The sequence below is a fragment of the Cyrtonyx montezumae genome, unplaced genomic scaffold (assembly GCF_038088225.1).
Source record: "Cyrtonyx montezumae isolate F1298 unplaced genomic scaffold, pur_monq_1.0 scaffold_5, whole genome shotgun sequence".
In the NCBI taxonomy this organism is placed as follows: domain Eukaryota; kingdom Metazoa; phylum Chordata; class Aves; order Galliformes; family Odontophoridae; genus Cyrtonyx; species Cyrtonyx montezumae.
Genome location: NW_027072056.1, coordinates 340,814 through 366,898, shown reverse-complemented (window position 1 = coordinate 366,898; position 26,085 = coordinate 340,814). Strand labels below are relative to the sequence as shown.

General features: G+C 47.2%; 1 pseudogene; it reads right to left on the bottom strand.

The window, feature by feature from the left end:
• Positions 1-16,443: 16,443 nt before the first annotated feature.
• LOC136056271 (olfactory receptor 14J1-like) lies at positions 16,444-17,090 on the bottom strand (annotated as a pseudogene).
• Between the last annotated feature and the right edge of the window lie 8,995 nt (positions 17,091-26,085).

The window sequence follows — 26,085 nt, the reverse complement described above, 5'->3', positions numbered from 1 at the left end:
GACTTCTCTCACAAAGAGAATCTTTCAGGCATAAGGAGCATATTACAAACGAGTATTACTGTTGCCTGATTTCCTTAAAGTTGCTTGCTACTCTCAGAATGGTTTTAATGTGTTCCTGGAGCAACCGGGAAGCCCATCTCAGCTAATTAAACCACTACACTTTCCCATAAGAAGTAAAGAGAGGCTGAGTTCAGTGCTATCAACAGTTGCTTGAGTTGTATTTTAATCGCAAGAAGTAAAAATCTTTTAAGCACTTTGCTGGTTTTATCTTTGTTCCTATCAAGACAGCAATAAATTAATTATTTTAATCTCTTTTATTATTATTAAATGAAATCCAGTTTGATTCAGAACATTTAAACTTGTAAACTAGAGGCTGCCCAGGGCTGCTATGGGTGCCCCATCCCTGAAGGTGCCCAATGCCAGGCAGTATGGGGCCCTCAGCAGCCACACGTGCAGTTTGTTTAACCTTGGGCCCCCTCCTGAAGATGTTATGAAGACAATACTCCAATTGACTTCTGCCAGAAATGAAATGGCAGGATGATGGATTTGACAAGTAATTTATCTGATGAAAACAGCATTATTTGGCATATATATGTTACTCTGTGAATAGCATCTAATCAGTCCTGTGCAAAGGACTGAGACATTAAATTCAGTGGGAGTTTCTCCATTGTTTTCAGTAGGTGGCAAGTTCAAATCATAAACGGCTAATCCTTTTCCTAGGTGACTGTTAATTTGTCACCTCATCTTTATATGATGGGTGTGCTTTTCCTCATGTATCTTTTTTGGGCCACGATAAGTCTTTTTGCTTATATATGTGTGTATTTTCTTAATTGGGACTCACATCTCTAGTGAGAAGGCAGCTGTTATTTTCTGTTCTCCTTCTTGCCTCAGATGAATGCTGCTGTGAAGCTTGCATTACACATATACACAAAGACAACAGAAAATTTAGTGTCAGGGAACTGATTGTCCATATACATAAAAGCGGCTACTACAGTGGGTAAGGAAACATGTATGTTCCTATAAATTTTGTAATAACTGTATTGAAAGGCATGAACTACAGATACCCCATTGCATTTATCAGGCTGGAGTCTGACTTCCTTTCCTTTTAGAAAAAAAAATAGATCCCTACACTTTTTTGTTGTTCTTTTTTAATATAGGATATAGGTTTTCGTAATAATTTGTGTTTACTTTTTTTCAGAATGGATAGCTTCATAGTTCATAGGTTCATAAGGTTAGAAAGGACCTACAAGATCATCTAGTCCAACCATCCTCCTATCACTATCCCTACCCAACTACTAAATCAAATCCCTTAGCACCTCATCTAAATGCTCCAGGCCCCCTTGAACACTTCTTCTGGTTTCTCCCACTGAGGCACAACTGCTCTGCCTTTCATCCACACCACTTCTCTGCAGATCCTCCTTTATAGCTGTGCTCCTGTCTCCTGCTGGATGACAGAAGAAATGCAGGAATAGCACACACAACCCAAAATACTGCCCAGCCAGAGATGGCTTTTGCCAACCCCAACCTCCTCCTTTCACCCCACCTCATTTGGGCTGAGCTCTCCTGCTATCTCTTCCTGCCTACACGCATCTGGGACCCAAGAGTCTTACCCTCCTTCAAGCAGGGACATCACCACGGGTCTGGCACCTGGAAGCAGGGCTTAGTTGATAGTAAGAGTGGAGATGAGAGCACTTCCATGATTTTGGCACAGCTGCTTGTCCAGTATCTCCACTATGTGTCCCTCTCCACTGTGAAGCCATTATTAGGGTCTGAGTGACACTGGACAACATATATCTCCTCCCTTTGGAGCCCAGAGTGCCTTAGAACATCTCAGAAAATAGTGCAGGGACACCTTCTATAATGTTCCCTTCAGGATGTTGAGTTTAGTTCTTTCCAAGCTACTCAGTTCCCAAGGCTTCAGAGAGGTGGATGGGAATGGAATAGGAAAGCACATCATGCTAAAGGAGTAACCTGGTGTCAATGGTTTAAGGGCTATTTCAACCCCGTTTTCTGACAATTGGTGCAGGAGACCCACGGACTCACACCCCGAGAAGGGGGGAAGGGGGAAGGGGAAAAGGGAGATGGGTCTAGAAACAAAACAGTGGCAACAATCTGAGAAGGAAAGCTCATTTACTAAATAAGATATCAGAAAGCAAAATAACACAGTATATTACAGTGTAATTAGAATTAAAGCTAATAAATAAAATAAAATGAGCACAAGAGAGTGTCCAATAAACCGAAGGCCTTACCCTAAATGCTGAAGGCAGACAGCAGCGAGCACCCACTGCTGGGTCGATCCCCAAAGGAAAAAGAGCATCTTGTGACCACTGATCTTGCTCCCACTGAGCGGAAACACAAAGAAATACAAAGCATTACACAGTCCTCTGGGAAGTGTAGTTCTTCTCTTCTGAGACAGGTATACCCGTAACTGTTGATGGTCCACGGAGCTGGAGCATTAACTCTTTAACTCTCAATGCACTACATGATGTTATGATGTGGAACACCAATACCAAAAATCATAAAACCATGACACCAAAGCCCCAGGCACCAGGCCGGGGACACACTACCCACTCTGATGTGGGCATGTGGTGCCCAGGACAGACAGAGCTGTGAGCTGGGGACTGCCCCAGCTCTGAGCTCCCGCATCAGCTGCAGGCTGTTACAGGAACTTGGGAACTCCCTTCCATTCCCCATGTCCTGCTTTCAGCCAGGACAAAGTTGATTTTCTCCATTGGCTCAGGTATGACACCATGCTGTGTTTTTAAGGAAGACAGTGGGCAGGATCACCTGAAGGAAGGAAAGAGGAACACAGAGGGAAAGATAAAACTGCATGCAGGTTCCAAGACTTGTTCTTTTTGCTGCTCATCAGTGGTGGGAACTCCCTTGCCATCTCGCCTTCAGCTTTAGAGGAAGGCCTTCAGTTTAGGACACTCATTTTATTTATTAGCTTTGATTCCAATTATTTTGTGTTCCAGTATCTTACTTAATAAATCAGTTTTCTTCCTCAAATCACTGCATCTGTTTTGTTTTTAGGTTCTTCCTACCATTTTCCCTTTTCCCCTTGCCCCTTTCCTGTGGCATGGGGCTAGGGCTAGGGATAGGGATAAGGACAGGGATAGGGATAGAGGGGCTAGGGCTAGTGTTTGGTCTGTGGCTAGGATTAGGATTAGAGGGACCAGGGCAAGGGATAGAGATAAGGATAGAGTTAGAGGGGCTAGGGCTGAGCTAGAGCTCAGGCGGGGCTAGGGCTAGGGCAGGGCAAGGGCTAGGGTTGGTATAGGGCTAAAGGAGCTAGGGCTACATTGGCTAAGGCTAGGGCTGGTCTTGGGCTATAGGGGGCTTGGGCTAGGGCGGGGCTAGGGTGGGGCTAGGGCCAGAGGGGCTAAAGCTAGAGCTGGGCTAGGGCTAGAGCTAGGCTAGGGGTACAGGGGCTAGGGCTACGGCTGGGCTAGGGCTAGATGGGCTAGGGCTTGGGCTACAGTGACTAGAGGGGCTAGGGCTAGAGGGGCTACAGCTAGGGCTAGAGCTAGGACTGGGCTAGAGCTAGAGGGGCTAGGGGTAGGGCTAGAGGAGCTAGGGCTGGGCTATGGGCACCCTAGCCCTTGCCCCTCTAGTCTAAACCCAGTCCTACACTAGCCCTAGCCCAACCCTTGGCATAACCCAGCCCTAGCCATAGCCCTAGCCCAAGCCTAGTCCTAGTCCAGCCCTAGCCCTTCTAGCCCTAGCCCAGCCCTAGCCCTAGCCTTGCCCTAGCCTTTGCCCCTCTAGCCCTAGCCCAGCCCTGACCTTAGCCCAGCCTGTTATAGATGTGAAGAAAACAATACACACCAATTGTTACCGATAGTTAGGAATTTATTGAGCAGCAATAAACGAGCAAAACAGCGCTGGGCAGCCGGGAGTCTCCGCTCCACCAAAGGCACACAGCGGGCACCTCCCGTTCCCTCTTTCTATTGTCTCTTACTTCTGCATTCATGTCTTATCTTCTTTTCTTTCTGAGGCTGTGCCAACTGTTAGTAGGGGGTTGTTCTCTGCCTCCTTGTGGACGAGGTGATGAAGGCCGTAGTCTTTCAGCTCTGACCATGTGCACTTAAGAGGAGGTTTTCACTTATTTTCTACAGTTTCTTAGAAGTTCACTGTTACCTGTTGTCCATTGTCCAGGAGGATAGAACTAAGCCCTGCAGCTCCAACTCGCATAAACTACAAAGTTTCCAGACAAAACATCTCTGTATCTATTTTGAGACTTCTACAAACAACATAGTTCTCAGAAAAACACTGACATATCTATCTCGAGTTGGTTTGATTAACGAGTACAGAATTTATTTTTACCACCTTTTCTTTTTTTCATCATCTTCATCAAACCGTAAAGGCCGTAAGGAAGACCTGGGGAACTACAGGCCTGTCAGCCTGACCTCGGTATCAGGGAAAGTTATGGAGCAGATGATCTTGAGGGAAATCACACGACATGTGCATGGCAACCAGGGGATCAGACCCAGCCAGCACGGGTTCACCAAGGGCAGGTCGTGCTTGTCCAACCTCATCTCCTTCTATGACTGGGTGACCAGACAGGTAGATGAGGGAAAGGCTGTTGATGTAGTCTACCTGGACTTCAGCAAGGCCTTCGACACAGTCTCCCACAGTATTCTCCTGAGGAAACTGGCATCCCGTGGTGTGGACAGGTTCACTCTTCTCTGGGTGGAGAACTGGCTGGAGGGCCGTGCCCAGAGGGTAGTGGTTAATGGAGTTAAGTCCAGCTGGCGTCCTGTCATGAGTGGTGTTCCCCAAGGGTCAGTTTTGGGGCCCATCTTGTTTAATATCTTTATTGATGGCCTAGATGAGGGAATTGAGTGTACCCTCAGTAAGTTTGCAGGTGACACCAAGTTGGGAGGATGTGTCAAACTGCCTGAGGGTAGGGAGGCCCTTCAGAGGGATTTGGATAGGCTGAACAGCTGGGCTGAGCTCAATGGGATGAGGTTCAATAAGACCAAGTGCCGGGTCCTGCACTTTGGCCACAATAACCCCATGCAATGCTATAGGCTTGGGGCAGAATGGCTTGAAGAATGTAGAGAGGAAAAGGACCTGGGGGTGTTGGTGGATGCTCGGCTTAACATGAGCCAGCAGTGTGCCCAGGTGGCCAAGAAGGCCAACAGCATCCTGGCCTGTATTAGAAATAGTGTAGCCAGCAGGAGCAGGGAGGTGATCATCCCCCTGTACTCAGCTCTGGTACGGCCGCACCTCGAGTACTGTGTTCAGTTTTGGGCCCCTCACTACAAGAAGGACATTGAGGCCCTGGAGCGTGTTCAGAGAAGGGCAACAAAACTGGTGAGGGGTCTGGAGCACAAGTCTTATGAGGAGCGGCTGAGGGAGCTGGGATTGTTTAGTCTGGAGAAGAGGAGGCTCAGAGGAGACCTTATTGCACTCTACCACTTCCTGAAGGGAGGTTGTGGTGAGGAGGGGGTGGGCCTCTTCTCCCTGATAAATAATGACAGGACGAGAGGGAATGGCCACAAGTTGCGCCGCGGAAGATTTAGATTAGACCTGAGGAAACATTTTTTTTCTGAAAGAGTGGTCAGGCACTTGAATGGCCTGCCTAGGGAGGTGGTTGAGGCACCATCCCTAGCGCTGTTCAAGAAGCGTTTAGATGAGGTGCTAAGGGATTTGATTTAGTAGTTGGGTAGGGATAGTGATAGGAGGATGGTTGGACTAGATGATCTTGTAGGTCCTTTCCAACCTTATGAACCTATGAACCTATGAAACCGTGTCACTGCATCTTGGGCTAAAACATGATCATCTTTTCCTTTTAATTGCTCATAATGTTTCCTGAATACTATTAGGTATACTGCCCCCAGGCGGTTTTTCACTGCTGCAATTATCTGATTCTGTATACAGGAACCAAAAACCAGCATTAGGATCAGTAGGACTAGGGGGCCATCTATAGTGTATAATAAAGTCGTGAGCCAAATAGAAATGTTGAACCATGATTCATACCAATTCTGCTGGGTCCCTCTTTCTTGTTTCCTTTTTTCAAGCTCTTCTTGTAGTTTAGCCATAGTGTCTCTAACTACCTTTGTGTGATCAGCATAGGAACAACACTCCTCCCCCATAGCTGCACACTGCTCAGGCGGCCACGTGGCCACTGACTGTGCAGTTTTTTTTCTCCTTTCCCTTTCTCTCTCCCTTCTCGGTTTCCCTTGGGTCACTGTCATGGATAACACCGTGACAGATCTTCTTGGCAGCAGTTGTATTCTTCAGGGGAACCTCCTTTTTCCCTTGCCTTACGAGTCTTCCCAATCTCTATCTGTAGTTCCCTTTTGGGTTTTAGCCTCTTGATTGCTCACAAAACTATCTCCCAATTATCTTAAAAGGTATTCATGGGAAGAGTGAGCTCACCAATGTTCATCATATACAATACACAATACATATACAATATACATATAAAGTATACAATGAAATGACTGAGTTATCCCATCTGTTTTAAGAAAAAAACAGCTCTACTTTTTTCTTAGAGTGATTTTTAGATGGTCCGAAGTCCCTCCCACTGGGGTCCTGTACCATGGATTGGTCCTTTCACTTGGCTCGCATGGGTCCATCAGCGCTCAGCTGTCCGGATCGCTGTTTCTGTTGTTAGTAAAACAAGAAAAGGTCCTTCCCAGTGGGGAGTTAAAGATGACTCTCTCCACATTTTCATTAACACCTTGTCTCCTGGACTGATTTGGTGTATTGCCGTATCTAGCAGGGGTCGTTGTACCACCAGTCCTTTCTTTCTTAATTCATTCCTTCTTTTATTAATTTTGATTAAATATTCCTGTAGTATTTTTTTTTCTACCTTGGGATGTTTCAGTGGGAATTCTAACTCATATGACATTGCATATAACATTTCAGAAGGTGATATTCCAGTACCTGTTCTTGGCTGTGTTCTTAGATTAAGTAGTGCCAGGGGCAAACACTTAATCCAAGACATCCTGGTTTCAAACATTAATTTAGTAAGCTGTTTTTTAATTTTGCCATTCATCTTTTCTACTTTTCCAGAGCTCTGTGGGTGCCATGGGGTGTGATATTCCCATCTGGTCACTATAGGAGCTAAGGTTTCTTTCACTGCTTTTGATACAAAGTGAGGGCCTCTATCCGAATCTATAACTTCAGTGTTCCCATATCTGGGGATATATGTTTGAACAATGTCTTAACCACTGTCTGGGCTGTCACCCCAGTGGTGGGGTAGGCCTACACAAAATGTGTTAAATGGTCTACTATTACTAATAAGTATTTATATCTTCCAACCTTTGGAAGATCTGTATTTTAGCAAAAGGTCTGACAGCCAATTCCCTTCCTCCTTGTATTTTTCCACCTCATTTGTTGTTTACTTACTTTTCTACAAATCATACAGTTGTCTGCAATTCATTTGGCTATACTATAAGTGCCTATGCACATATATTTAGTTGTGAATTGGTCCACCAAGGCTTCAACTCCCCAATAAGTCTGCTTATGAAATTCTAATATTCTGCAAGCTATTCCTTTAGGGATTTCCTCTCTTCCATCAGATAGTAACCATTTTCCCTCCTTTTCCTCAACATCCATTTGTCAGAGCCTTTCTTTCTCATGTATTTCATGATCATGCATCTCAAGCTTTTAGCCTCGCTTGTTTCTTTTCAGGGACTATCAGCCTGTATTTCCTTTAGGATCAATAAGGCCGCCCTTCTCACTTCTTCATCAGCTTAATTATTTCCCCTTATTTGAGCCGACATCTCCCTCTGGTGGCCTTTTACGTGTACTACTGCGATTTTCTTTGGTTCTCTTACCACCCTTAGTCTGTCTTACTGACGACTCGTGAATTAACCCTTTCCCGTGTGAGTTTACCAATCCTCTTTCCTCACATTTTTTTCCAAAGGTATGGACTACCCCATACGCATATCTCGAATCTGTATAGATGGTCCCAATTTTTCCTTTTAACATTTGTAGGGCTCTAAGAACCGCATACAATTCACAGACCTGAGCTGACCACGCTTTATCTAGTGGTCCCAATTCAATTACTGTAAATGTTTTCCCGTTTATTATAGCATACCCTGATTTTCGTTTTCCTTCTACCACCCGGGAGGAGCCATCTACAAATAATTTTTCCCCTTCTAATAACTCCTCCTCTTCTAAGCCCTCCTGTATTTTAGCCTGATACTCTATACACTGGATACAATCGGGTTAAATCTTCATCTGGTTCCTCATATAAGAATTGAGCAAGATTTTGTAAATTTGTAGTTTCAATTTCTAATTTTGGAGAATGTATTAGGATTCCTTCATATTTCAGTAGTCTAACATCTGTAATCTACTTATCTGCTTTTTGTTGTAGTACTCCCCTTATGTTATGTGGAGTATAAACTTTTAATTCACCCCCAGAAGTAGTCTTTCCTGCTTCTTCTACTAACAGAGCTGCAGCAACTATTGCTTGCAGACAGGTAAGTCACCCATGGCTAACAGGATCTAAGAGTTTTGAAAAGTATCCTAGTGGTTTCTTTTTCCTGGCCCATTCCTGGGTCAGTACTCCAAAAGCAGTCCTTTCGTCTGTATTTACAAAAAGGTAACATGGTCTTTTAATATCAGGTAAGCTTAACACTGGTGCATTAACAAGATCTACCTTTAAATCTTCTAGTCTTTGCTCATTCTCCTGACTCCACTTTACTAATCCATCTTCTACTAGTTTCTGATATAAAAACTTTATCTTACTACTGTAATTCTCAATCCATTGTCGTCAGTATCCTAGCAGCCCTAAAATCTGCCTCACCTGCCTCTTGCTTCTTGGTGCTTTTAATGATAAAATCTCATTTACCCATTCTGTCTCTAATTTCTTATTTCCTTTGTTTAACCAATGTCCCAGATATTTCACTTCCTCTTCTGTAAAATGTAATTTTGCCTTTCAACCTTTCAACCCTTTTGAACCTAAGAAATTTAATAGTTTAATGCTCTCCTGTCTAACCATCTCCTCTTCTGTTCCAGCTAATAGTAAGTCATCTACATATTGTACTAAGGTTACCTGTGGGTTTGATTCATAAGTTTTTCATACTTAATACTCAAGAGGTTGTCCAAACAAGTTAGGGGATGATGTGAATCTCTGTGGAAGCACTGTCCATCTGAGTTGTTGCTTTCTATGGGTATTTGGATCCTCCCACTCGAAGGCAAAGTAGTCCCTGCATTCCGCCTTCCAGGGGCAGGTCCAAAAGGCATCCTTTAAATCAATTACACTATACCACTTAGATTCTGGGTTTAATTGACTAAGCAGGGTATAGGCGTTTGCCACTACTAGGAAAAGGGTAATTGTTCTCTTTGTAATTTCCCTTAAATCCTGGACCAATCTGTATATGCCATCAGGTTTTTTTTTACAGGGAGTATAGGAGTATTATAGAGAGGGGGCTCTAATAGCCCTTTAGATATTAATCTCTCAATTTCAAGTTGTAGTCCTAGTTTACCTTCCTGCATGGAAGGTATCCCTGGGTCCTTTATGGTCACTTCAAAGGGTTCTATGTCTAACTCCCTACTGATTCTGGAGGATACCAAACTTCTGGGTTAATTCTAGCCTCATCTTCTATCGTTAGAGTACAAAGCTTGACAGTTAATTCTCCACCTTTTACTTCCAAATTTATTCCTAACTCCACAATCAAATCTCTTCCCAGCAAATTCTATTCTGCTTCAGGTACCAGTAGAAAGGACCCAATTCCATAGGTGCAAGGTGATTCTATTTCTACCTGCTTTATAACAGGTACCTTGAAAGGTTCCCCTTTTGCTCCAAATACTAGTAGCTTCTCCAAGGATAAAGAACATCCTCGAGGTTAATATAGAACAGTTGATCTTTCTGCTCCAGAGTCTACCAAAAATTCCACTTCCTGACACTGGGGACCCAATTTCAATTTTATCAAGGGCTCACTTCCTTTCGGGGTCCCCAGCACATAGAGCCCCTGACCCCCTCAGTCCTCCTTAAACATTTTCTCGTCCTGGATTCTCTTTCTACAGTCTTTCTTCATGTGTCCCTTTTTCTGACAGTAGAAGCATTCTACTGTCTTCATATCTCTGGGTCTCATCTGGTTAGGTTGAGGTGCATCCCCTGCCCGAGGAATATTCCCTCTTCTCTCTGCCTGAACCGCCCCCTTCTGTCCTTCCCTTACCCCAGCTACCAGAATTCTAGCTTGCCTCTTCTGAGTCTCTTCCTCTCTCCTTACGTATACTTTCTGAGCCTCCCTTAGTAATTGATCTAATCCTCTCTCCTGCCAGTCCTCCAACTTCTCTTGTTTCCTTCGAGTATCTGTCCAGGACGTCGCCACAAACTGCGTTTTCAGGAGAGCTTGCCCCACGGGTAGCAGGGTCTAATCCTGAATATCACTGTAACTTTTTATGTAGTCTCTCTAACCACTCGGTAGGTGTTTCATCTTTTTTCTGTTGCTCACTAAAAACCTTATTGATATTCTGTCCCCGAGGGACAGATTCTCTAAGCCCTTGAATAATAATAACTTGCAAATCTGCCATGTGGGTGCGATGTTCCTGGTTCTGATTATCCCAATTGGGCCGCTGTAAGGACCACTTTATATCTGCTCCTGGGCCAGCCTGGTGTTGCTGATCCCAAATCTGCATACCTGCCCTCCTAATCATATCCCTCTCTTCTGCTGTAAATAGTATGCCCAAAATTGCCTGTATTTCATCCCAGGTATAGAGGCTGGGACCCATAAATTGATCTAACCTTTCATAGAACCCTAAAGGATCCTCTAACAGATTTCCCATCTCCCTTTTAAATTCCCTCACATCTCTTGAATTTAAGGGAACTGAAACATATCCAGCTCCTGGGTTTGGTCCCCCAGTAGCTACAGGTATTTCTCTTAAGGGGAAAAGTTTTCTTCCCTGACTGCTCTCCTACCTAGTTTGCCTTCTAGTGATTCTACCCCTAGGGAAGTCTAGGGGTTCAGAATCAGGTTCATCTCCCAATTCAGATTCAGCTTGCTTTGGAGGAGACGCTGCATTCTGTTTGGGGGGGGCATAAGGTGGAGGGGGGATAGTATGTAATGTCCTCCTCTGCTGCATTCTTTTTTCTAACTACTTTGTCCTTTAGGGCGAACAAAAAGGTCCAAGTATCAGATCCTACCCATAATTTAGCATACTCGCCCTCTTTCAGAATAAAAGGTTGTTTTTCATTCACATAAACATTTAGAGCCTGGCAGATCCAATCCTCAAAGGACCCGAGTACTGGCCAGAACAACTGATTTGCCCTTATCTGCTGTCCTCCCCACACCTCCATACAATAATGCACCATTTTCACCTTACTCTTTCCTCATCTAGAGGGAGAATCGCCCCAATGTTTTAACATTAAACCTAGGGGGCTTTCTAGTGGTATGTCTGGTAGCTTTACCTGTGAGCCACCCATGGGGTCAGAGGGCTTACTGTTCCTCTGCCACATCTTCCAGAGCACACTCGCGCACACACACACACACACACACACACACACACACACACACACTCTCCTCAGTCACAACCCACGCCCTCGTGGGCAATGGGCACTGCACTACTAGGGGGTCCACACTCGCTTCGCCCCTACGGGATGTCTCAGTCAGGCGTGCTCTGGGATACTCATCCTGACCAAACAGCTTCACACAAACACTTACTCAATCCTGAGTCTTTGTTCGGGTTTTTGTGCTCAAAAATTACGGGGTACTGCAGTTTCTTTCACTCACTTACCGAATTTAGAGTTCGGAGCTACAGGTCTCTGCACAGGAATTACCTGTCTGAAAATGGGGCACACCCTCTGGGATGGGAATTGTGCAGCAGAGTTGCCTGGACCCGAGTCACAGCACCAAATTGTTATAGGTGTGAAAAGAACAATACACACCAATTGTTGCCAATTAGTTAGGAATTTATTGAGCAGCAATAAACGAGCAAAACAGCGCTGGGCAGCCGGGAGTCTCCGCTCCACCAAAGGCACACAGCGGGGGCCTCCCGTTCTCTCTTTCTATTGTCTCTTACTTCTGCATTCATGTCTTATCTTCTTCTCTTTCTGGACAGAGATATCCAGATAGGGATAGAGTGTGTGCCCCAGCGGGTTGGTGCTACCCCATGTTCAGGGAGGAGGTGAAGCAGTCAGATTTCCTGCCAAGAGGAGTTGTGTGCCCTTCATTCCCTTCCCTGTGATGTATTAAAAGACAAAGGCATGCACAGCCTCCAGGTGTGCATTTCTGTTGTCCTTTGCTGTTAGGCAGACAAAAGCAATTCTCATCTTTTTTTCCTGCATACTTCAAATCCTCAGAAGTATGTGTGTGCTGGCCGAAGTTTGGTGGCACTTTTAGTGCAGGTTGGATCAGGTCCATCCTTCCTTTAGGTCCTGTCTCGAAGCATATCATCCTGAATCTTCTCTCCTGGTGCCTCAGGTATCTAAACCTAACCCAATTCTAACTAACTCTAATCCCAACCCTAACCCTAATCAAATGTATACCAAACTCTAACCCTAACCCTAAGCAACCCTAACCCTAACTAACCCCAACCTTAACCCTAACCCAACCCTGACCCAACCTTAACTCTAACCAACCCTAACAATTAACTTTACCCTAACCCAAAACTTGACCCTAGAACAACCCTAACCAAACCCTAACTGTAACCCTAACCGTAACTCTAAACCGACCCTAACCCTAACTCAAACTCAACCCCTAACCCTTACCCTAATGCAACCTGTAACTCAACCCTAACCAACCCTAACCCTAATCTAATTCCAACCTAATCTTAACCCTAAATCTTACCAACCCTAACCCTTACACTAACCCCAACCTAACCCTAACCAACCCTAACCTAACCTAACCTAACCTAACCTAACCTAACCTAACCTAACCTAACCCTAACCCTAACCCTAATGCTAACCCCAATGCTAACACTTACCCTAACCCTAACAGTAACCCTAACCCTACGTCTAACCAACCCTTCAACACAATGGGAAACTGAGAAACCGAAACGTCCTGATCTCTGTACAGTACCACTCAACAGAAACTTAAACCACGGTTTGAAATCAGCAGTCTTCCTGAAAACCAGGTGGTTCTGTGGTTGGAGTGCTAGGGGTGACCTCTGTCACCACCTTGCAGGGTCTTGGGGCCTCCAATTTCCCCCCATTTCAGGAGCAGGCATGGTGACATAAAGGGGAAATGCAGTGATGCACACAGGAGGTGACGGGGACATGGTCATGGTGGCCTTGGACATACCAGGACCCCCATGGGGAGCCCAGAATCCCCTTGTGTGGTGGTCATGGTGGTTTGAGGATCCAAGAACCAACAATGAGGATGCTGGGAGCTCCCCATGGGGACACCAGGAACCCTTGATGTGATTAAGGTGGCTTTGGGAACATCAGAAACCCTCATGGGGCAACCAGGAAACAACGTGGAAGGAACACAGAGGAATTGACATAGAGGGGACGTGGAAGGGACCATGTGTCAACAGCTTATGGGCCAATATGGCACAGTTCTGTAGCAAATGGGGTGGAGAACCCACAGACCCATGCCCAGGAAAGGGGAAGGGGGAAAAGGGAAAAGGGTAGGAAGAACCTAAAAACAAAACAGATGCAGTGATTTGAGGAAGAAAACTGATTTATTAAGTAAGATACTGGAACACAAAATAACACAATATAAATGGAATCAAAGCTAATAAATAAAATAAAATGAGATAGTGTCCAAAACTGAAGGCCTTCCTCTAAAGCTGAAGGCGAGATGGCAAGGGAGTTCCCACCACTGATGAGCAGCAAAAAGAACAAGTCTTGGAACCTGCATGCAGTTTTATCTTTCCCTCTGTGTTCCTCTTTCCTTCCTTCAGGTGATCCTGCCCACTGTCTTCCTTAAAAACACAGCATGGTGTCATACCTGAGCCAATGGAGAAAATCAACTTTGTCCTGGCTGAAAGCAGGACATGGGGAATGGAAGGGAGTTCCCAAGTTCCTGTAGCAGCCTGCAGCTGATGCGGGAGCTCAGAGCTGGGGCAGTCCCCAGCTCACAGCTCTGTCCTGGGCACCACATGCCCCCATCAGCGTGGGTAGTGTGTCCCCGGCCTGGTGCATGGGGCTTTGGTCTTAGGAGGTTGACACCTGGGAGACCCTGTTTCTTGGTGTATGGGTGGCAGCAATCCAGATCTGTTGGTGGAGGACTCACGATGAGACACTGATGCTGCCATCTCCTGAGGTTCTTCCTGCACTGGCTTGGCCTTCTTAGTCCTCATCCTGAGCAGTTTGAGTTGCAAGCCAGAAGTGGGAGCCTGGGTGGTCTGCTTTTTGGCTCCTTGGACAGCCCTCAATGAAGGTCTCGTATCCTGCTTAAAAGCTACCATGTGCCTCAGTGTGATATGACTGCATGAGGACTTGGCTTTCTGCATCTCCAGCATTCGACCCTCATGATGTACTTCTTCTGCTCCTCATTCCTCATTATGGAATCTTAAGTGTTTTGTTCCTGGTGCTCAGCCCAGGTCTTTTTGGCCTTCAGTTCCTGCTTGGCCCTGCAGCTGGCAGGTCACTGGCTGCTTGTGGGTTTCAGGCACTCCCCGGATTGCTGGCAGCAGACTGAAAGGACAGAGCGGGTGGGGTCTGCCTGAGTGGAAGAGCAATGGCTTTGGGGCCGCATCCTGCAACCCTGAGCCAGGACTCTTGGCTGCAATACAGCCTTCCCCACACACAGCTCACCGGCTGCCCCGTGGGTCTCCTGAGAACCAGTCAGGGGCCAGCCCCGTGAGCTGAGGTGCTCCTTGCATCCCCATTCCCCCGCCCCGGGTGCTGTGTTCAGCACTGTTGGGTGGCCACAGTGACCCTTTGGGGTTGGGGAATGGGCTCATATCTGCTCACTAATACCCCCTCATGCAGATCCAAACCCAGAGCCTTACCTGGACGCAGAGCTCTTCTTCAGCTGTAAGTTCCTTATCCTTGCAAAGTGTCCTCCCTCTATACTTGCAGTGCTCAAACGTTTGATGAATGTTGGCCTTTCAGTAAATCTCACTGGAACTGGGAGGCACAGGAGATTCATAGTGAATTCACTCTTTGGCTCGGAGACAAGGGGCACTTGGGCCTGTTCCCAAAACACTCCAGAGGGCCGCGCTGCTCCCCCTGCTGCCACCTCCCAGCCGTCCTCGCATCCTCCCTGACACCATATCTGGCCCCATTCCTCCTCTCTGCAATTCAGCTCTGTTTCAGCACTGCATTGCTGACACTGGCTTTGGGAAAGTGGAGCTGGGCAGTGGTGATGAAGTGACAGGGTGACTTTTGGGGGCCATTTCCTGGGGGAGAGCAGGGCCTGGGATCCCCACATCCTCCTGCCATAGTCAGGGGCTGGGGTGGGGGCATGTCACCCTCAGTGCCGTAGTTTCGGTGAGGCCAACAATTCCTCATGGGAAGAGGCCATGCTGAGCTGGTGTGAAGCTCTGGCACAAGGCAGAGCCCTTGGCAGATGGTTAGCAATGGATTTCCCTTCACAAGTTGGTGGCATGTGCCATGCAAAGGAGCTGGCAGCTGCTTTACCTGTCTTGGCCTGAACAAGAGGAGGCAAAGCCTCTCCTTTCTTTGGCTTCACCTCACCAGGGACGTCTCTGGAGGAGTTGCAGGTTGTGCTGAGCAGTGCTTTGGGTACAAACTCCATTTGAAACCTGTATGCAAGGAGGAGTCACTGGTGTGACGCAGTGCTCCACCAGTCCCTGTTGCCATCTGTGACTGTCTGCTCACAGGCACATTTTCACACTGCACTGAGGCCGCTATTTCTAAAGTCTACAATGACCCACCAGTGACAGGAAAGATGTGGAGCTGTTAGAGCACATCCAGAGGAGGGCCACAAAAATGGTGCAAGGGATGGAACACCTCCCCCTACGAGCACAGGCTCAGAGAGGTGGGGCTGTTCAGCCCAGGGATATAATGGCTCTGGGGAGATGCAATCTTGGCCTTTCAATATCTAAAGGGGGTCTCGAAGAATGAAGAGGCCAGGTGCTTTAGCAAGGCCAGTCAGGATAGCACAAGGAGAAATACTTTCAGGTGGAAAGAGGGAAGATTTAGACAAGATATAAGGAAGAAGTTTTTGATAGAAATGTGGTGAGGCACCGGAACATTGTGCCCAGAGAGGTGGTGGGTGCCCCGGCAGTTGTTCAAGGTCAGGCTGGATCGGGCTCAGAGCAACCTCATCTGGCAGTGGGTGTCCCCATTCCTTGCAGGGGAGTGGGACTAGGTGCCCTTTCAGGGTTCCTTCCAACTCAAATGATTCCATGACTATGAAATATTCTCATGGGCAGGACACCCATGGACACAAGGAACAAATGCTATGGAATGAGAACAGAGCAGCTGTGTCAAGCAAGCTGAATGGGAATTGATGTGGGTAATGATATTTCAGTGTAAAACATTGGAAAAAAACTTTATGCATTACACGTATATTTAACAAAGTACGCAAACCAAAGTAAGAGAGTTTGTTTCTGTAAAAAGCTGCATTACAAGGAGTTTACTGAAAAAGGTGGGCAGTTCGTTGCTTCTGAAACACATTTAGTCATCAGTTTCCACAGGGCATTCTTGAGATCCTGGTTCCTCATGCTGTAAATGAGAGGATTCACTGCTGGAGGCACCACTGAGTACAGAAATGACACCATTAAGTCCAGAGATGGGGAAGAGATAGAAGGGGCCTTCAGGTAGGCAAACATGGCAGTGCAGACAAAGAGGGAGACCACAGCCAGATGAGGGAGGCAAGTGGATAAAGCTTTATGCCGACCCCACTCAGAGGGCACCCTCAGCATGGCCCTGAAGATTTGCACATAGGACAGCACGGTGAAAACAAAATATACAAAGAATAAACAAAGACTAAAATAAATTATTAAGTTTCCCTGAGGTGGTCTGATTGTGAGCATGAGAGCTTGAAGATCTGAGTGATTTCACAGAAGAACTGGTTCACAGTATTGCCCTGGCACAGTGGTATAGAAAATGTATTGGCAGTGTGCAGCAGGGAAAAGAAATCCCCAGTGCCCCAGGCAGCTGCTGCCATGGTGACACAAGCTCTGCTGCCCAGGAGGGTCCCGTAGTGCAGGGGCTTGCAGATGGCAGCATAGCGGTCGTAGGCCATGAAAGTGAGGAGAGAATACTTTGCTGAGATGAAGAAGAGAAAGAAGAAGACCTATGCTGCATATCTGTGTAGGAGATGGCCCTGGTGTCCTAGAGGGCATTGGCCACAGCTCTGGGAGAGGTGGAGATGCAGCCCAGGTCGAGGAGGGCGAGATTGAGGAGGAAGAAGTCCACGGGGGTGTGCAGGCGCTGGTCACAGGCTACGGCTGTGCTGATGAGGCCGTTGCCCAGGAGGGCAGCCAGGTAGATGCCCAGGAAGAGCCAGAAGTGCAGCTGCCACGTGTCTGCCAACGCCAGCAGGAGGAACTCGCTGATGGAGCTGCTGTTGGGCATTTGGTACTTCTGGGTATCAGGACCTGTGGGCATGAGGACCTGTCCAAGGAGTATGAAAGTTAGTGACAAGGTTTTTCCAAGGGGGAAACAGTTTTTGAGGTCAGCGATGTAAGCTACATTTAATGAGGCTGAGTTTGCCATGAGGGCCTCTGCCTTTCTTCTCCCAAGGAAACAGCCATGTCCCTGTGAGGAAAGTGTTGGTGCTGTGGTTACAGATTTTCTTTTCAGAATTGGTCAGATGAGATCATTTCTAATGCAGAAGTACATGTAGGCATCTGTACAACTGACACAGGAAATATGTGGGTTGCAAATCAAAGTCTTTGGGATGTTTTTCCTCCTACCTGGTATCATCCTACTCATGATGCCCAATGGGTGTTCAGTGAAGTCAGAAATCCTGAGCACTTCAGCTGCACTCAGTGTGATTGGCTGTGATTGAGACCTGAGAGGCAAATGTATTCACTGCTGCTTAGTGCAGGATAAGGTGAGCTCACTGGGCTTGCTTCCAGTTCCTCTGAAATAGCAGTTTGGAGATGGAGGGCAATTGCATTCACATGTTATCTTGCAAAGAAGCCAGACCCTGCTGAGAGGAGAGGAAACGACTGCTCATCACACAACGTCCACCCTTTCTCAAGGGATGTGAGCAAGATCTCATCACTGCCCTTCTTACAAAGGACACCTAAAATTCATTACACAAACCCCACAGCATTTCTATGCACATAGCTCTCTCTGCTTCTTCCCTGGACTTTGTTCTTCGGGCTATGGGAAAGATTTGCATCCTGAAGGTCAGCTAACAGTTCTGAAGGACCTGAGGGAGATGCATCCTAAAGATGACCTCTCATTAAGGGAAAGCCAACTCCTTCCCAGCCTCACAGACTGCACCAGGCATTCACTCTCAGCCACTGTGCACTGCCGATGGCGATGGACACATGCCTATGGAGATGCTCCTCTGCTCTGCATTTCAGGTTGGGGGCTGCACAGGTGTCTGTGTTAAAGGGTCCTGTATGTTTTCATCTGGGGAATTATTCCTCCAAAAAAAAAAAATTGTTCTTATTTTCTTCTCATTCCCTGTTCATATCTCTGATGCTTACGAGATTTTTCTCCTTGGAAGTGTTTCCTTTTCTTTTCCCTGTCTGAATTTACAGATGACAGCTCAGATTCTCTGCATTCCTACTTGATATTCAGAACCCATCCTGTTAGCAATCACTGTATAAGTGCATGTTCATGTTCTCAAGGGAATGTAAGAGAATCCCAATTGGCTCAGAAAGAAAATGCATGATCATAAGAAGAAGGGAAACAGAACGCATTTTAGGATTCTCATTGATATGCTCAAACATGATATATCCTTTTCTATTTCTCATGCTACATCTTCACACTCCCCTAGAAGCAGAAAAGAGAAAACAAGGCAGAAAATCCTGACATTAATCTTGCCCTGTGGTGCAATGGAGCTGTGATGCCCTGCCCCAGGTAGCAGCTGTGGCAGCATCCCTGCCCTGCCCTGCCCTGCCCTGCCAGGGTGCTCCTTCCCCCCACACATCTGCCCACAGCGCCCTGGGCAGCTCCTCGGGTAGGCTGAGTGCTGAGCCTGGCAGGCAGCAGAGTCCCTGACCCGGCACACAGCCCCTGGGGCACAGCAGGGACCCTGCTCTTCACGACAGCCCTGGGCACCCACTGCACCCCTGGCTGCACAGCCTGCAGCCGTCCTGGGACACGCAGCCCCCAGGGCAGTGCTCTGATGCTGCGGCAAGGAAGCCCTCAGCTGGAGCAGAAGTTATTCCCTGATGAAGAAACAGAGAGAGTCTGCAGCTTGACATGCTGTAGTATGTCCCAGATTTAGTGAACCCTTGTCAATGGTTTGCAGGACAGATTGACTCAGTACCATGACAACTGAGGCAGGGGACCCACGGACCCACACCCCAGGGAAGGTGAAGGGGGAAAGGGAGAAGGGAGATGGGCCTAAAAACAGTGCAGCGGCAACGATCAGAGGAGGAAAGTTAATATACTAAATAAGATATCAGAAAGCAACAATAACACAATATAATACGATACAATTGGAATTGAGGCTAATGAATCAAATAAAATGAGCAAGAGAAAGAGAGTATACGGTAAACCAAAGGCCTTACGCTAACACTGAAGGCGGATGGCTACAACAAACACCCACTGCTGAGCTCCATCCCGAAGGGAAGAGAGACGGTCCCGTGACTGCAGACAGTTTTTCCCTCTGGGTGGAAACACATAAAAATGCAAAGCATCGCACAGTGCTCTGGGGAATGTCCAGGTGCTGCTCCTGGGCACAGCTGTCTCTCTGCAGCACTGCCCACTCACATAAGTTCCATGTGTCCCAGGTGCCCCACACAACTCAGCAGCAGAGGATGTGATTTCTTCTTCCCACTCTTCTCCCCTGAGATGTCCTGGGGGCTCCAGGGTTCATAGGATCACTATCCCTACCCAACTACTAAATCAAATCCCTTAGCACCTCATCTAAACGCTTCTTGAACAGCGCTAGGGATGGTGTCTCAACCACCTCCCTAGGCAGGCCATTCCAGTGCCTGACCACTCTTTCAGAGAAAAAATGTTTCCTCAGGTCTAATCTAAATCTTCCCTGGTGCAACTTGTGGCCATTCCCTCTCGTCCTGTCATTATTTATCAGGGAGAAGAGGCCCACCCCCTCCTCACCACAACCCCCCTTCAGGAAGTGGTAGAGTGCAATAAGGTCTCCTCTGAGCCTCCTCTTCTCCAGACTAAACAATCCCAGCTCCCTCAGCCACTCCTCATAAGACTTGTGCTCCAGACCCCTCACCAGTTTTGTTGCCCTTCTCTGAACACGCTCCAGGGCCTCAGTGTCCTTCTTGTAGTGAGGGGCTGACAGCTCCTGAAAGGCAGCAGGATCATCACTGCAACACGTACTTCAAAGTCAGCTCAGTTAATCACCACATGTCCTCTGGATTCCAGGATGGTCACGTTTGCACATGAGAGAAGCAGATGTCCAATCTGGAAACCTCTGCTCATGGCCTGTATGAAAAAGGACAGGGAGGGGTTGGCTTCCCTTGTACAGGGCAGTGGTTCATCTGAGGCAGTGCAGGCGTAACATTACAGAATCATAGAATGGCTCAGGTTGAAGGGGACTTTATGGATCACCTATTTCTGGCCCCTAGCCACAGGCAGAGTTGCAAACCACTAGATCAGGTTCCCAAGGATCACATCCAACCTGGCCTTGAATCTCTCCAAGTCTGATAGTTATAGTCTAATAGAAAAGTTTTTTCTATTACTATCAGGGGATCTCATCCTAACTCTAGGGTTAGGCACCTCATCCACTGATGGAAACCCTGGGGTTGAAATTGGATTAAGTTCCCCACAGGACTGTGGCACTCAGGAATCCTCTTAGTTGAGTTCAGATATGTACAATGAGGTGCCTGTGTGTGGGCCCCACATCCAAATCCTTGGTCTTTATTCAACAGTAACTCGGTTGCTCACACACCTACTCAGTGATAATGAAGGTGCCTGGGGTTTTCCTAGCTGCGTGCTAGTGCTTGCAAACTGTGGTGGAAAATCCCTGAGATGGACACCTCCTTCCTGAGCATCATCTGGGGGCCAGAAGGAGGTATGCTTGACCATCCTAAATGCCACCAGAGCCCTGTGTTTAGGGCATCCACTGTGCCTTTTACACCTACCCCCATGGAGCATGTAGTGTTATTCCTCTGACCAAATGCATGAGCTCACAAAAGAAGAGCCAGATCTTCCTCTCTGCTCCATCTGTGGCATACTCTGGAGTTCAAGGCATTACAAAGCTATGACACATCTCCATTCTTTCTGTGATGATACCTGAGTTCACTCTGGGCTCTCATTTGAATGGCGTGAGAAGAAACCTATGGCCATGTCCGTTCCCTGTTGACAGAAAGCTGGCAAAAAAGTTGTTCTAGTTTTAAAGAAGAGCAAGAAAGAAGCCCCCAGCAATTAAGGACCTGTCAGTGTCACTTCAGTGCCAGGTAATATTATGGTTAAAGTGATGCAGGGATTTATTGAAAAACAGTTGTTGTTGGTCACAGCCAACTCTGGTTCATGAGGGATCATCCTGTTTAACTTCATGTCCTTTGGTGACACGGTCGCCCATGTATTGATCAAGGGAAGCCAGTTGATGTTATATGTTAGGATTTCAGTAGAGCTTTTGTCTCTCACATTATCCTTCTGGACAAATGGTTCGGTGTACGGTTGGATGGAAACATACTGTGATGGCTGAGCATTTGGCTGAAGGGTCAGTAAAATAATCCAATAGGTTATTGTAAATGGGATTCCATCAGGTTGGCAGGTGGTCACTAACAGGGCTTCCCAGGGCTGTGTTTTAGGGCTGCTTCTCTTTGGTGTTTTCATCAATGGTTTGCATGAAGAACTAGAAGATGTTTTCAGCAAATTTGCTGATGATTTCGAATTGGGTGGAGCTGTTGACTCCATGAGGGTGCATAGGCCTTGTGACGACTTAGAGAACTGGCCAATCACCAACCACGTGAAGTGTAACAAGAACAAGTGCCTGATTCTGCAGCTGGGTAGGGGCAACCCTGGCTGTACACGCAGAGGAGGGGATGGGACACTGGAGAGTGGTTCTGCTGACAGGGATTTGGGAGTCTTGGTCAACAGCAGACTGAACATGAGCCAGCAGTGTGCCCAGTCAGCCAGGAAGTCCAACTTTCCTATGAGGTGCAACGAGGACAGCAGTACCAGCCAGGTGAGGGAAGAGGTTGCCCTGCTCTGCTCTGCACTGCTGAGGCCTCACCTGGAGCACTGGGTGCACTTATGAGCAATGCAAAACATAAAGGACATAAAACTATTGGAGAGTGTCAAAATGAGGACACTGGAAGAGGCCTCCTAGGGAAATGGTTACAGCACCAAGATTGCTGGAGTTCAAGAAGCAAGGCAACACCTTCAGTCATATGATCTGCTTTTTAGGTGGTCACACGGAGCCAGAAGTTGGATTCAATGATCCCTGCAGGTCCTTTCCATTGTGGGATATTCTAGGATTCTGTGATAGTGGATATGAGTGCGGTGATGTTGGAGTCACTGTGATGTCTCAGTGGACACGAGCTCACTGACAAGAGCCATGGCGGCATCTTGGTGGTGTGGACAGCAGTGATGTCAGAATTACTGAGTTGTTGCAGTGCTCAGTATTACAGTGATGCCAGAGTCACTGCGCTGTAAAGGAGAGACAAGGAGTGATGACACATCAATACAGACTGGGGGCTGATCTTCAGGAAAGGAGCTCAGCACATGAGCTAGCATCAAACATGGCATCTCCAGAGCCAAACTCTCCCAGTGAGGTTGTGGTGCTGTGAGGTAAATGCTGCCTCCCCTACTGCTTCCAGTGAGTCGGATGTTAACAGGAGGTCATCAGTATAGTGGTATAGGTTCACATTGTTTGGTTTTCTCCAATCAGCCAGGTCACATGCCACCAAATTATGACAGTATGTTGGTGAGTGCACGTACCCCTGTGGCAAGACCTGAAAGGTCCACTGCCTGCCTCCCCACGTAAATGCAAATTGATCTTGTGATTCTTTAGCAATAAGTATGCTAAAAAACGCATTCGCTAAATCCAGGACACAATGGTAGGTTTTAATTTCCCTACTAAGAGTGTCCATTAAGGAGGCAATATTGGGTACGGCCGCATGGATGGGTGGCGTGACCTTATTCAGTTCCCTATAATCCACCGTCATTCTCCATGTTCCATCCGACTTCCATACTGGCCATATATGGGAATTATATGGGCTGTGTGCAGGTCTTACAGTACCTACTTTCTCTAATTCCTGCACTGTCTTTGATATTTCTTCTTGCCCCCCGGGAGTCTGTACTGTCTTACATTAGTAATCCAGCATGGTTTCAGCAAACAAATGGGCTCATGTTTCGCATGGCCCCTCAATATTGTCCGTATTGCCCGGATACTAATGTACCTCTGCCGTAGTCTGAACTCTCCCACAGTTGTCTGGAGAGACAGACCCCATAGAATGTCTATGCCCAGGATATATTCTGGAACTGGGGCAATCGACACCTTATACTCCCAGGGCAGGAGACGCCCAAACCCCCAATTTCAACCACGTTTGGGTGACTGGAATAGTCTGTCCCCCAAACCCACCAATCATCACTCTATTACCCTTAAATTTTGCTGGGTCTCCATATATAATTGACGTTTCTGCACCGGTATCCACTAGAGCCATCACCTTCTGCACATTTGTCCTAGACCAAAATATTGTTAGTTCTACATAGGGCCTCCGGTCACATCTAGAGGCCCTATGGGGACCAGTGTTTTTCGTTAATCCATGAACTTTGCCAGATCCAAATCTTTTGTCACAGGTGGCTCAGGCACTGCAGCCCGCGACACCTGCGGATGTTTTTTCCTTCTGTTTGGTATCATGAAGTCAGCCAGATTCCAGGTTGTTGTTGGTGTTTCTTGTATAATTCGTACTCCCTATTTTCTGGGAGCACTCTGAAATTTTTGATCATTCTTAAGCTGTTTTCACAGTTGTAACAAAACATGGTTGGGTTGCCCATCAATTTTGGTAAGCGCAACCCCAGCCCGTATGAGGTCATTGAACATAGTCTTCCAGGGATACCCGTACGGGGCCTGATCGGGGTATCCGTGGAGCAGGCTTTTTAGTTTTAATAGGGAAGGCCTCAGCGTCTTCCACTACACGAACATTGCGCCTGGTTCTTACGCGCTCCATCTCCTCCAAGTCTGCCACTAACTGGGCTGCCTGCTGTACGATGGCCTCTGATGCCACCAACAGATTTAGTATGGAAACTAGCATCCCGTATAGGTGGGAGGGGGCCTGCTGCAGTATCAGATCTCTCATGCCCGCTGTAAATTTCTCTGTATCGGGGCTTTCAAAAGCGTCTGCATACATAGCCTCCCTCATACCTAGTTCTCTGATGTATGTCTAGAGGTCCTCCATAGAGGACCACAAATCGGTATTGAGAGGAATATCAGTTTTATTAGGCCATGTTAGGCGGCATGCTGCCATCAAACAATATATAATAGGATGGTTTTCATCATTGTAGTGGACGGCTGCATATAACCTTCACCTCAAGGCCGGGTTTATTGTTATGGACACTAATTTTGACATTTCTGTCCCATTTACTAAAACACTTTCAGCTCCTGTATCCCATAACCTTAGGAGCCATGATGGTATGCTTTCCCTTGTTTTTTGATGGAACCGCTGTACTAGGTCCATCAACTCATTAGCTGTATAGGGACGAGTGGTCACATGGAGGCAGGTTTCAGCAGGGGACCATTGGTCAGGAGGCACCCCTGCTGGTCTATCCTGTACCTTTTTTGTTTTTTGCGTTATAATAGGCCAAATCTCGAATGGGTCCATCATAGATGGAGTTCCGAGATCTGCCTTAGAGATCTTTTTTCCTGTCATAGCTGAATCTGCCTCCTCTGATTTTTGGATGTCCTCTACCGATATACTCCGTATTTGTCTTGTGGGGAAATTTAGGCCAGGCTTTTTGGTTGTTAATTGTCACGGTGTTGTCCGTGACAGTGACCCAAGGGAAACCGAGGAGGGAGAGAGGAGAGAAAAAGAAACTGCGTCAGTGGCCGCGCGGCCGCCCGAGCAGAGCCGCGCTCCGGGAGGGGGAGGGGGAAACAGCGGGAAGAGATGGGTCTACAAGAAAACAACGGCACGATCTGAGAAGGAATGGTAACTTTTCTAAATATAATAAAATTGAACAATTGAGAGAGAGAGAGAAAAATTTCCAACCCAAAAGCTATGAGCTTACGTTAAGGAGGAACTGCAGGGGAAGCACACGTGCTGAACCTCCACGGCAGCCCAGAGCAACGCGCCCAGACCGAGCGCCGCCTGGCATCCGGTGCGGAGCTCCGCCCCTCTGCTGCTCCCACAGCATTAACTCCTTAACTGCTGCATGATGCTCTGATGGGGAATACCGGCATCAAAACCACAAAACCACAACATTCCACCCCTTATTCCACATCATCACATCATGCTTAACACACATCTATACATAACCAAACAGTAATAACATAAGTTACATAGAAAAATATATATATATACATACATACACACGTAATTACAGACTGCATTCCCCCAGCATCAAATTCCCTTGTGGGACACACTGGACATCCCCATTTTTATCCTTTACCCACCAGGTGCACCCAGGTCCCTGCGCAAAAACGGTTCCACGGAGGGGTTTGCCCTTTCCAGAGGCTGGAAGGACCCACACCGCTTTTCCCAACATGCTCCTCACATGTACCACAGGGACCTTATCTCCCTCTATGGTCTGTAGGGAGCTGGACTGTGTAGGACCCTCTCGGTTGACTGAACCCCTAGTGTTGACCAGCCAGGTGGCTTCTGCCAGATGCTTCTCCCAGTGCTTGAATGTCCCACCACCCATTGCTCTCAACGTGGTTTTTAACAACCCGTTGTAGCGCTCGATCTTACCAGCAGCTGGTGCATGGTAGGGGATATGGTAGATCCATTCAATGCCCTATGGATGCCTATGGATATGGATGCCGTTGCACAGGTTATTCATGACTGTGACACATGTGCCATAATTAAACAGGCCAAGAGGATGAAACCCCTCTGGCAGGAAGGGCGATGGCAAAAGTATAAATATGGGGAGGCGTGGCAGGTTGATTATATCACCTTGCCACGAACTCGCGATGGTAAGCGTTACGTGCTCACCAT